General features: G+C 40.2%; 1 protein-coding gene across 7 annotated transcripts in view; it reads left to right on the top strand.

Moving 5' to 3' along the window:
- Positions 1-13,616, top strand: part of LOC129172032 (alpha-1,6-mannosyl-glycoprotein 2-beta-N-acetylglucosaminyltransferase-like) — a 54,170-nt gene that overhangs the window by 22,283 nt on the left and 18,271 nt on the right. For 5 of the 7 annotated variants that reach the window (XR_008566895.1, XR_008566893.1, XR_008566894.1 and 2 more), the window contains 2 exons: positions 8,490-8,562; positions 12,349-12,431. The gene's annotated coding sequence lies outside the window, so the exon portion shown is untranslated. Of the gene's footprint in view, positions 1-7,703; positions 7,762-8,489; positions 8,563-12,348; positions 12,432-13,616 lie in introns of those variants that run through there. The other 2 variants (XR_008566898.1, XR_008566896.1) reach the window with 2 other exon arrangements.

Raw genomic sequence — 13,616 nt, 5'->3', positions numbered from 1 at the left:
TTTTCATTCAGGTTGTCAGTTAATAATGAAAGAACAGTAGAAAGAAATGCATTATGAAATACAAAATGTGAGTTGTGGACACATTTTGTTAATGTTCTGGTAAAACAAGCATATTTGCTTTATTTGTGTTTAAAATAAGCTCTGAAAATAAATGTTCCAAAAATGAGTAGCTGTTGGCCATTTTCATTTTGTAAAAGTAGCTCTCACAAGGAAAAACGTTGGTGAACCCTGCTCTGGAGTATAAATCGCAGGACCAGCACCATGAAAAAAAGCGCAATTTATAGTCCGGGAAATATGGAAATTATATAATTAGAATATAATATCTATAATATAATAAAACACAGGACAAAGAATTGAACAATTGTGTATAAATTAAGGGTGTCCAAAGTACGGCCCGTGGGCCGTTTGCGTCCTGCAACACATTGTAGAGGGAAAATTTAACAAAAAATATTTTTTAAAAACCAAAAAGGAACAATGTCAAGAGAAAAAGCTGAAATGTCGAAACTAACGCAGTGGTGCCTTGGTTAACGTCATTAATCCATTCCAGAAGGTCCGACTCAAACCAAAGTTACTCTAACCAAAGCAAATATTCCCATTGAAAATAATGTAAATACAATTAATCCATTCCAGACATCCAAAAATGTTAACACAAAACACATTTCATAGACAATAATTATAGTTTTACATGCAGAAAATGTTGCAAAATAATTACCAATGACGAATGGACAACTCGTCACTTTTACCAACTTTTGTTGGGAAAAAAAAATCCCCCAAAACCATTAATTAACAAAATAACACATTATTGTGCTGCAACCACAATTTGCAAAAATGTAATAAATATATAAAACTAAATATCAACGTTCTAAACCAATAAACATGTAGTACAAAAACATCTACTGGTTGCAGTGACGTGAGTGAAGTGCATGGGCGAGGATGCTTCATTATAATAATAATAATAATAATAATAATGGATTAGATTTTATAGTGCTTTTCAAGGCACCCAAAGCACTTCACAATGAAGTGAACCCATTATTCATTCACTCCTCAGTCACACACTGGTGGTGGTTACCTACATCTGTATCCGCAGCTGCCCTCGCCATCGCATTTACATACCTCTGAAATGACGACGGTCTTCTCTTTAAGCTGTAAAATTCGGAGGTCTTGCACCCTTGTCTCGTTACGGTCCATCGCCTTTCTCTTTTGTGCGGCCAATGTGTTTGTTACATCGTGTAACTCACTACAGTACAACTCTTGACACAAACGTCGTAAAATGGCGCCCGCCGCAGCCCGCAATGCATTGTGCGATCATGTGCAAGTATTGCGAGATTTCGTCTTGTGCGCTTGATCCAAGATGGCGGCGTAAAAACGAGCCACACGGTATTTTGGACACTAAACAAGCAGGCGAACCAAATGTTTAGCAAACATTTTTTCGTTGTTGTTTGGTTGTTAACTGGAAAAACACTCGCTAACCGGGGTGGATGTTAACACATGTTGGGAACACTTATATAACACAAACTTTTGTCTTTAAATACAGATATAATGGTTTTTTTTTTTGCAAAATAAAAAATACAAATATCAAAGTGGCCCTCTGGCATGCTTTCATTTTTCAGTATGCGGCCCCAAAAAGTTTGGACACCACTGGTTATAAATCAGTGTTTCATCATTTTACAGTGGCAATATTACTGATTCGATTTGATTCGATAGAACTTGAGGACTGAAGAATGAAGGTTCCAGCAGCAGCAACACTGTATGCAGTATACAGGACAGTAGTAGCAGCAGAGTAAACAGGTCTGAATAAAGTAGAACAATTAAGTAAGGGGAAAAAAAACAACTGTAAAAATACAATAGACAAAAAAATGGCACATTGCAATTGTAACAATTACTAGCTAGTCTAACCCCGAGATATTGTAGTTGCCAACTGCTGGCCTGGCATGCATAGTCATATATTAAACACCATCTTTATGGGCTGGTTCAGGTTAGTTCTCATCATTTTGAACCGTACCCAACGTTTCTTGTTGTAATAAAATTACAATATTTAATGCACACGTGTGTGTGTGTGTGTGCGTGTGAGACACACACAAACAAAACACAGACTTTCAGTGTAGTGTTTGGTCACTTTGGCACAGATTAGACATTTTTCAGGGATGGACTCACTTTTGTTGCCAGCGGTTTAGACATGAAGACGGTGTGTTGAGTCATTTAGAGGGGAGAGTACATTTACACTGTTAGACAAGCTGGACACAGACTACTTTACTATGTTTCAAAATGTTATTTCTTCAGTGTTGTCCCATGAAAAGATATATATTGTGTAATATGTGCAGAAATGTCAGGGGGTGTACTCACTTTTTTGAGGTCCTATATGTTTGTTAACACGAGTCTTGTACTTATATAGATGACGGGGTAACCAAGGGGTGTATTTTTTAAATTGGGTTGTCGCACGGGGCCCTAGTAGTTAGCATGTTGGCCACACAGTCACAGTCTGGAGATCGGGAAGACGTGGGTTCGATTCTCCCTTGCGCATTTTTGTGTGGAGTTTGCATGTTCTCCCCGTGCGTGTGTGGGTTTTCTCCGGGTACTCCGGTTTCCTAATGAGGTAGAAGCGACATAGAAAAATGGATGGATGGATGGATGGATGAATTCACTTTGCGGTAAGAGTTATATATATATATATATATATATATATATTACATTTATATAAGCGTTATACGCCAAGCAACTACTTCACTCATCACTACATTTCACCATACGTTGTACATGTGACAATGTAAAGTATTGTGTGTCGTCCCGTTAGTCATGAGGAAAATCAGTTAAGAATTTTAAGCGATAACGTGCTAGCAAAAAAAAAGATATAATCGAATATGACGTTTGATCCACGCCCCCACACTGACTTTTGCCAATTCCAGGCGTGCCCAAATTCCCACACTAAAAGTTGTGCCTGTGATGTGTTTTTATAGTGATTCATATGCCATTTAAGGTTTTGTGTTCTCTTCTTATATGGCTACGCTTTCAGTGGAAAATGACGAAATGGCAACGCTTTCAGCGGAAAATGATGAAATGCTATGCAGATGGTGCTTAAAGAAAAGGGTGAAGTTCTCTTGAAAATTACACTTGGTAGTACAAATAAGACTGGACCGGGACTCCCTTAGATCCCTTCGATGTTATCCTGTGAAATTCAGTGTAATTCTTGCCTAACCGTGAGTTATGTATCAGCCCTGATGAATCTTGGACAGCAGAGACAGAAAGCTGAGCACTTTATCAAGGTTTAATAATAAAAAAAGCACATGGAAAGTGAATGGAAGCAAAAAATAAAAATGATTCAACCACTAAAACCGACAGACGCTGGAAAGACGAGAAGTACGTGACTAAAGGTCGTCAACTGAGCCACAATTAGGGAAAAGCTAGCAAGCAAAAAAAAAAGTATCTAGGCAAAACATTATTATTGAAGCATATAAATATAATCATGTACAAATGATGGGCTTTCTAACAGTGGTATATGTATGCTGTATATTTTACCCCTTGCAATCGTACCATAATACCATATGTACCATAAGATCTAGCATGAAGTGGCAAAGGCTAAATAACTGGAAGGGGCTAGCAAATATCGTGGTGAAGACCGCTGCAGTCACAAGGCTTATGAAGGCGTGATTGCAGAGTGCCATGAGGTGTGCTCAGACGATTATGACTGAATGTACTGCTAAAAAAACCCTACATGGACACATCAGACCAGACAGAGTTAGACAAGATACAATTAAAGTTTTTTGTGTTGCATGTTTTTCTATCTATTGGTTGGCGACCAGTCCAGGGTTTACCCTGCCTCTCTCCCAAAGTCAGCCGGATCAGGTTCCAGCATACCCCCGAGACCCTAGTGAGGACAAGCAGCATAGAAAAATCATGACTGTGCTTTTAGTGGGGTTTTTTTCTACATTTTTTTGTCTTTGACATAGGCATACATGTTAACCAGACCATCACGACCAGGCTTTGTCCAACAATAACATGACGGTGCGTGTGTGACGCTACTGGCATGAATGCAGTGTTTCCTTAACCTTCAACCCACACTTCCACCGACGGCTCGACGGCAACTCCCAAAGCGTGACGACGCCGCCTCAAAGTGTGGGTTATAGGAACGTTGACAATGCTTTTCCATGCCTTGAGTGAGGATCAAAGGATGCACACACACACACTCTCACAGTTATACATACAACTTCTACTTATGCTTTACAGATGGGATGGCTGCTGATGACGCACAAATAAACCAGCGCTGAGTTTTGGATGTACGTTCTACATTCTGTTACCCTCATTTGTACGTCACATGGTGTTGATTTTGTTTAACCTGTCAGGCAGATATTTTCATGATGTGTGTTCTACTTTTTTTTCTCACTTTTCCTTTGCTGAACATGAGCAACAAGTACAAGGGCCCCAAAGTAAAAAAAATATAATCATATAATTGTCATATAATATATAATACAAATATAAGGCAGTCAGAAGGCGTGATAGTGATATGTATTATTCTACACTGCTCAGTAGGTGCAAGTAATATTACTATAATGTTCAGTGAGACACACAAGCACCAGACTTGATCGCTGGAACAACAGGCTTTTATTGCAGGTTTGAATTATCGCACAACAGGCACAATAATCCCTAACATGGGCTACTGTTGCGGGCGTAACCCCCGCCAAGCTAAAACTCGACTCTGAACCCCCAACGTCCTCTTCCTGTCTGCCTCCCACTCAGCTCCCCGAGCACCGGAACACATTTCCAGCAACATACACGAGCATGAGTCTTATTTATGTCTTATTTGATCTTATTATGCCTACTATATTGGGTAATACAAGTGCAAAGGTGATTGTAGGGGTGTTACTTCGTGTCGAGAGGGCTCTAATAATGTTAAAAACCACGTTTAGAAGGTCATAAACAGGTTATCTGTGGTCTCAATGGTAAATGGTCTTTGACGTGTATAGTGCTTTTCAACTAGTGAAAGTTAAGTTTGTGTAGAAGTGAGAGTTAACCTTGTGTGAGTGAGAACAATGTTCTATTGTGCGTAACCCAATATTTTTCCACCAGTAATCAGTCGTGTGCAACTCTGATTGTGCTATGTGAGTGTGTGTCAAGAAGGTCTTCTTTGAAAGCTATTAGACTGAAAATGCACTGAGCAATTAGACAAGCTATCAACAAACAAGAAATGTAATAAAAAAGTAGTAGGTTTGTATGCTAAAAGTGAGTCACACTCTTACTAAGTACGAATGATATATTCTGTTGGAGGTTGTAATTAATACTAGTAGGTGAGGATGCATAACAACCTTTTATAAAGTAAAGATTACATGTTTTTGCCCGTAAATGTGTGGATAGGGATGTTGACGGCATCGAGGACAAAGTTGTTAAATGTTCTGCTTGTTTAACCTAAGCCTTGTGATATCATACAGGAGTCCTGAGGGGGCACTTCCTGCCATTGAGGCCCCACATCTAGCGCCCCCGGCCCTGCGCCTCAGAGCAGGGCATGATTTACACTCTGAATATTTGTCTGAGGGTCGCAGATGATGGAAGATAAGTGGATCCGTGCAAATTTGCAGATTTTTGGTCCAAAAAATGTATATTTTTAATTTGTACTTTTTTTTTCAAAAATAGGCATTTTTTTCTGCAGGAAACACATCTCCTACACTAGAAATGGCAAATAGTTTATAAATATAGTCATCCCTTGCCACTTCGCTTTTTGAATTTTGCGATTTTGTTCTATCACGCACGGTGGCCGTGTGGTTCGCATGTCGGCCACACAGCCAGGAGATCGGGAAGATCTGGGTTCTAATCTCCGTTGGGCATCTCTGTGTGGAGTTTGCACGTTCTCCCCGTGCGTGCGTAGGTTTTCTCCGGGTACTCCGGTTTCCTCCCACATTCCAAAAAGGTTAATAAAACTGTAAATTGTCCATAGGTATGAATGTTTCTTTGTTTTTATGTGCCCTGTGATTGACTGGCGACCAGTCCAGGGTGTACCCCACCTCTCGCCCGAAGTCAGCTGGGATAGGCTCCAGCATACCCACGATCGTTGTGAGGATAAGCGGCATAGAAAATGGATTAATGAATGGATTCTATCACGGTTTTTGACAAATATATTAATTAATCTTGCTGTTTTGTGGTTGAATACAGCCTATTATTTAGTATTTTATTATTTTGTATTGTATTTTTGCCAAGATTTAACATTTTCAAGCATAAAAATGACTAAATGACCTGAAACACAAATATAAGGCATTCAAAACACGCATTCAAAGATTGTTACTGTAATGTTCAGTGAGACACGCAAGGGCGGCTCACTGGAACAACAGGCTTTCATTGCAGGTTTGAATGGTCTCACAGCAGGCACAATAATGCCTAATAAGATGTCACGTTTCACAGGGCTCTCTCTCGTTGCCCTCGTCTCCCGTGCCTTTTCTGTGTTTCTGTCCAGATCCTTAGTTCCTGGCTGGAGGCGGAGCTGCTGAACGCACCTGTAATTGAGTGCCGACGCCACTACTTAAGCTGACTACGGACAGCTGGAGAACGCCGGATTATTCCTTCGCTACACCACGTTCCAGCCGTGTGTGTCTCTCAGCCTCGTACTGTTTCCAGTCTCTTGCTAGCGCTCAGCAGACTCTGCCTCCAACCGGCATTATTTGTGTTTCATTTTTTCATGGTGTATCTGTTTTGTCACCATCGCTTTTCGTTGTGAGTTCTGGGACAGAATAAATTCAGTGCTCACCTGCCTGCCTCCAGCCTCTGCATTTGGAGTTCCCAGACCGGCACCCAAACGCACCGTGACATAAGAATCATTAATACTTTTATTATTTATTATCTGGTGGGCTGTAATAATGTTGAAAACTGTATTTAGAAGGTCGTAAACAGGTTTTCTCTGCTCTAACTGTGAAAATATTCCATTTATAAACATGGAATCCTACTTTGCGGAAATTCACTTATTACGGTGCGGTCTGGAGCCAGTTAACCGTGATAAACGAGGGATTATGTGATAATATAGGTCAAATGTAAAGCGTACACATACCACATTTAAAAAACACAGTTTTGACATGCTTAGGTTTTTGTGCTTCACTGATAATTCTTTTCATCAAGCGTTGCAATTTCGCACTTTTGTTCGGCGGTCCTTGAACGCACCATAGTAGCTGTGAGAGGCAAAAGTCAAACGTATACATAACTTCTACACCGTGACTCCGATTCCATCTGTTCATGGATCATCTTACATTGTCATTCATTATCATACATTACAAGTCGTGATTTTTGATTTGCTGGCGGTCCAGGCCCATAACCCCATGGTCAGTCCATGGATTGATTCTGTACCAACCAGCAATAAATCTGATCACAGAGACGCACACATTAGCCCTGTCTCTTAAGCAAGAAGCTTGATGAGAAAAAAATACAATGCAGTATGTGAGAAAACACACCCTCACTCTGGAACTCCATGCAAGATTTGACCTCATAGGGTAAGGACGATTCCAGCCCAGAATTACACAGAGGAGTTGGAAAAATGATAAAATCATATACTTTCTAGCAATGGATTGAGATTCTGCAGTGCCCACAAAACCCCCCTAATCAAGACACCAACATCCTACTTTGGGTCTTTTTCCCTGCTATGCTTACAGGAAAGACTTCACAGCAAGGAGAGGCTGATGAACTGGGCCATGTCCCGTAGAACCTTGGACGAGATAATGACTCAAAGCATACAGCCAAGACAACAAGGAGTGGGCTAGCCGGTCTCTGGAATTTAATCTCATTGAAACCCTGGTGACCAACTACAAAAAACATCTGACCTCTGTGCTTGCCAAAAACAACATACTAAGCCATGTTTTGATTGGGGATCAAAAACTTTGATACTTTTTTGTTCATACCGTGTCTCTCTCCGTTCAAATAAATCTACCATAATAATTCTGGACTGTTCTTGTGTTGGTAAAGTAAACTTACAAAGTCTGCAAGGGATCAAATAATTCTTTCCCCTATAGTATAATTCCCTGCCAGAATTTCAAAACCAAGACACTTTTTTGGATTGTATTTGGGTAAATCCCATAATATGTGTGTGATGAAAGATGAGATATCCATCAGTGGATCTCATGGGAATGTGTGAAAGCGGCCAAGAGTTCTTCCCTCATGTGACGTTGGAGAAAAAACACATTTTACTTAAGTGTGAAGGATCAGGGAATATTGTTCTTTTGCTACATTTGTCATGTTGCGCTGCTTAAAACCTGACAGGTGATTTGGATTGCCTCATTTAGTTATACTGTGGAACGTATAAGTCGATGTCTGTGGGATTGACTGACTCACTTGACCTAAGAGGTTGATGGCATTACCAAAACGAGCCCTCACTTGTACATTTACTTGTGACTTTGGCCAGAGACATGAGGAGAATGGGTAAAAATAAAGGATTGTTTTAACCTACAGAAGTTTAACATTGTTTTCCTCCATTTGTGCAAAACTTAAATCGGTGTGTTTTTTTATTTTTATTTTTTTTGTTGCAGAAAGAAGGGCTGAGAAGTCTACCACGAAAGAGGAAAGCATCTTCAGTCCTACTTGTATGCTGAAGCTGTGTAGGTATGTAGCAGTTCCTTTCCTGTAGCCACGCTAACCCTTCTTTCCTGATTTTTATTACTCATACGAGACCTGTATTTGACTTGTTCATGTCAGCGTGAACAGTACAATTCCAATTTTTTGAAAGGCGACTCAGGCCTCATTTGTATGTAGATATAAATCCGATACAGTATGTATTCGATCTACTGCAGTCTGAATGACCAGGACGCATCCGACCTATTCGTCATCGAAAGAAGTGGTTTACCGTGCGAGACTTGGATAAAGGCACTCACCGATATAGGCAAAAGTTCTGTCATCCAAAAATTATTTTTAATTTGAAGTCACGGCAATATCCCGCCACTCCTGCCACCCACACGCTTCTCAAAACAGATGCCGCAGCCTTAGCCAATACTATTACCCTCTTTTCATCTCCTACGCGGAATCATTTGGTTAAGAAAATATTGACTCTTGTTGCACAAAATCCTTGAAATGACCATAAGCAGGCCGAGGAGAACACACACTGCAGCAAACTTTACTTCCGTAAACACACAGAAAGGCGCGCGACGTCGTGCTTTTGCACGTCACTTCCCGGATGCTTTGCATTTCACATCGAAAAGGCACATTTTTTTGACCACATAAAAAATTGAATTTTAACCAAAAATCTAAATTGGGCATCACACTCTGCAGTGTGAACGTAGCCTAAGTTTGTTTGTACTGATTCTGACGTAACCGCAAATCTGGTTTTGCAAGAACACATGAAGGATGTTCATAAAAATACTCCTACAAATGTCGACATAAACTGACTGATTTTTCATAGAAATTACTTCTTTGGGTCTCAAACCTTGTCCATCCATGCATTTTCAATGTCGCTTGTCCTACTAGGGTCGTGGGGGTGTGCTGGAGCCTATCCCAACTGACAGCGAGAGGCGGGGTACACCCTTGGACTGGTCGCCAGCTAATCGCAGGGCACATATCAAACCTTGTAGGATTTCCTATTAATAAATGGAAGATTTTCATAGCTAGAACATAGAAAACCTCTTTATGACTCTCTAAATACAGTCTTTACCTTTATTAGAGCCATGTAGACATGAAATAACACCCTTCGACTCACCTTTACATTTCTATCATTCTTTGTTTACACCACATTGCTAATGCGCAGGCTATGGGATCACTGCAGGGACACAAGAGGCGGCCACGGCTGCATAGAATGCTAGTGAGCTAACTACTTAGCCTCCAATGTATTTATTATAAACTTAAGGAAGGATTTTAAAGAAAGGTGGGGAAGAAAGACAAAGTAAGAAGCCAAAAACTTACCACTTCCACACGAAATAAGAGAACTTCTTTTCACTCTATCATGTTGGACATGCCATGGCTGATCCCAAGCAGTGTTAATGTGCTGTAATGTCATGTCTCATCAATGTTTATTTAATAATGGGCTGTATTCAACCACAAAACAGCGACCATTTATACATTATTAATAAATATTTTTTTAATTATTGTGATAGATTGAGGGAGCGTTATTCGAACCGCAATATAGCGAGGGATGACTGTATGCTGACTTGGACATGGGCATTTTTTAGTAAAACAAGGGACACGGTGGACCAGCTGGTCAACCTAGACAGGTTCCACTGCAATGTGAAAAAAATATCTCTTTAAGTTGACTATGAACATCTCAGAATGTTCCAAATTAAAATGATTAACAACTCTACTTTACAGTAATCCCTTGTTCATCGCAATTAACTGGTTCCAGACCCAACCGTGATAAGTGATTTCCGCGAAGTAGGATCCCTTCTTTTTAAATGTAATATATTGTATTTACAGCAAAGAAAAACGGTTTACAACCTTCTAAATACGGTGGCTAGCATTAGACATGAAATACCACCCCTATAGTCAACTCGTATTACTCGTAAATAAGACATTTAAGACATAAACTCGTGTGTGTGTTGCTGTAAAAATGTCCTGGTGCTAGGGGACAGGAAGTGATGCCGAGTTCAGAGCTGAGTTTTCACATGGTGTGGGCTACGACCGCAACAGTAGCCTGTGATGTGGATTATTGTAACTGTTGTGAGATCATTCAAACCTGCAGTAAAAGCCTGCAATCAAGCCTGGGGCTTGTGCATTGCAGTAACATGACTGACACCTAGTGACCGGTGTACTATACTACATATCATCACGTCTTTGAATGCATTTTCTGAATGTCTTACATTTGTATTTTAGCCCTTATAAATATGTAAAATTTGCTCAAATATGATTGTTTTTGCTAATAATAGTAAAACCACAAAACATTATGAATTAATATATTTTTTAAAATCATGATAGAGTAAAACCATGAAATTGGAAGCACAGAGTGGCAAGGGGCAACTGTATACAGAACATAACATCAATGGTTAACGCTAAGCTGTCATGTGATGTTCGAAAACCTAGAGAATCCTCTGCTAGAAGCTTACAAAGCTGCTCTCTTCATGCCACAACTAATTTCAGGAATTTCGGAAATTGAAGTTCCTTGGTCTCCCCTAAAGCCGACTTATTCACCGTTTGTGTGTCTTGGCACGAGATGGCGAGGAAGACGGGGTAAATGGATGCTTATATTTCCCTCTCCTTGGGTTTATGTCCCTCTAGCCTCCTCTGACAGGAAATAGCAGAGAAATGTTTTATTGCATTGTCTGTTTTTATTCGCTGCTCGGAGAGCATTGGAGAGCCGCTCAGACACAAGGAACACAAAGTAGATTTATTGGCACGTCACTGGTCGCTCCACTTCCTGCCATTGTCTTTCATATCAGTCAGCAGGTAATGAACACAGTCGGAAAGATTATAAACCATATTAGAAAATGTCAAACTGATAAAAAAAAACATAATAAAGTCTATATCTAGAAGACGCATAAAACTGTCAATCATAGAAGTCAGCGTGTATGAAGGCTGATTGATGTGGAGTATGTCCATTGTAACCCAAGTCAACTTGAGTCTAAATTCAAAATGGAAGGATAATCCCTGAAAATTGAAGGAACAGCTATTAAAAACGGCGACTGTTGAAAAATCAATATAAAAATGTCATGGTTGGGCCCAAATCCAATGTAGTGCCATGACTATTTGGGCGATAACGTGGCTGTAATGTAAGAATGGTCATATTGACGTTTTAAGTCATTAAAATAAATATAAATCTGCTTTGTGCGTGACATTTTAATGCTGTATTTTAATACTGTATACTTTGATTTGGCTTACTGAATGAAATAAGCTTTTTTTTTTACTTGTGGAAGGGGCCGTGTCCACACAAACACGGATAATTGCAAAAACACACATTTCCCACCACATAAAAATAAAACAAATCACTGGCTGTCATGTGTATTTTTGTCAAAAGGAAACCGTAAAAAGCAACCACAGCCTATCACGTATTATAACGCTTCTATTCACCGATAATGTAGATCTCCTTTTTGGTTTCTTTCACAGAAATCGGCCGAACGATCGGCGCATCCCTGTTTTATCCATCCATCCATCCATTTTCTATACCGCTTCTCCTCATTAGGGTCGCGGGGGCATGCTGGAGCCTATCCCAGCTGACTTCGGGCGACAGGCAGGGTACACCCTGGACTGGTCGCCAGCCAATCGCAGATCCCTGCTTTAAATAATCTTTATTTGCAGTTCAGCCATGCAACTGTAGAAAACATAGTCCCTGAAAGATCACGATACTTCTGTTTGTCTTTAAAACTGTTGTTGACAGATTCCTTTCAGAGAACATCCTTTTTATTGTGTTAACTTTTGCATGTGTATCGTTACGCAGCCCAGTAATAGCAATGTTTCCCTTCGGCTTTCCAGTCCCACCTGCAAACCGACTGCCAACGACTGACGCACGGATTCATGGGCAGGAACACTGCTTTGCTGTTCTTTCTCCTTCAGTGGTAAATAAGATTTGTCCCTCGAGGAAGGAATCTTGGCTGGCTGACAAGAGTTTTCTGAACTTGCATTGACCCGAACACACAAACACCTTGGACCCTTCAGAAAGTCATACACACACACGCACGCATTCATTTTTTAACTCGAACTCCACCATGTTATTGTTTCAAGTTTCCGGGTTTTACTTTTTCCATAACCACCAGTGGTGGAAACACAATTATTTTTGCACACACACCAGATCCTTGACTCTTTAGGCTCCTTTGTTCAACATGCAGAAACACAAAAGTCAACAAGGAATTGACTGCGAGAGGTTCATAATGTCAATCAAACGGGCTACAAAAGTCGGTAAAAATACAAAAAACAAACTAGGTCCAACTTAATTATTTTGGAAAGAAAAAAAGTAATCATGCGTATAATTACTTGGGGTGGGCGATATTGCAAATTTTAGTATTGAACTGATACCAAGTAAATACAGGACCAGGGATGCTGATACTGATATTTTTTACTTGAGAGTTGAGAAACTTGAGTATGGAAGCTTCTTGCTGAAGGGACAGGACTCATTTTTGTGCTTCATCGGAACATAACCAGTCTGTGGAGGTCAAAGTTTGTACTGGTTGGTAGCGTCTGTGTAGGCTCTCAGTCGTACAGGATTTGTCCAACGAGGGAAAGGCTTCTTGCGACGTCATCTGTACTTCTGTGAAGAAGGTGTCGGACGTTTCGCTCCTCATCCGAAGAGCTTTGTCAGCGAACTCAGCTCTTCGGATCTGCTTTTGGAAGGTCCTGCTCTAATCCCCCAAATATTTCCCCTTAATGCGTATCAGGCCAAGTATTCCTACATTTGCTGTTTCTCAAAGTACAGTACATTGAATACAGTATATACAAGTACGCATACATTGTGCTACATAAATATACTAAGCTGTTGTTTATGTAACTGAATGGGAAGAGGCCTGTCAGTTTATGAATCGCTTTCACTGAGCCCAAAAAAGCAAAGTATTTGCTCATAATTTAATATAATTTACATACTTGCACAGGTCTACTCCATGATGCTCTGAACAATAGGTATGGAGGACGCATCAAAAATTTGATTAGGATATTCGCCAGAAACTGCAACACTTAATCTGAACTGTGCTATTTTGTCGCTTTCCCAAGCCCTCTTGGCAACATATTTTCTCAAAGGCGACTTGCAACAA

The sequence above is a fragment of the Dunckerocampus dactyliophorus genome, chromosome 19, assembly GCF_027744805.1.
Source record: "Dunckerocampus dactyliophorus isolate RoL2022-P2 chromosome 19, RoL_Ddac_1.1, whole genome shotgun sequence".
Taxonomy (NCBI): domain Eukaryota; kingdom Metazoa; phylum Chordata; class Actinopteri; order Syngnathiformes; family Syngnathidae; genus Dunckerocampus; species Dunckerocampus dactyliophorus.
Note: the sequence above shows the minus strand (reverse complement) of the source record. Positions and strands in the feature narration are given on the sequence as shown.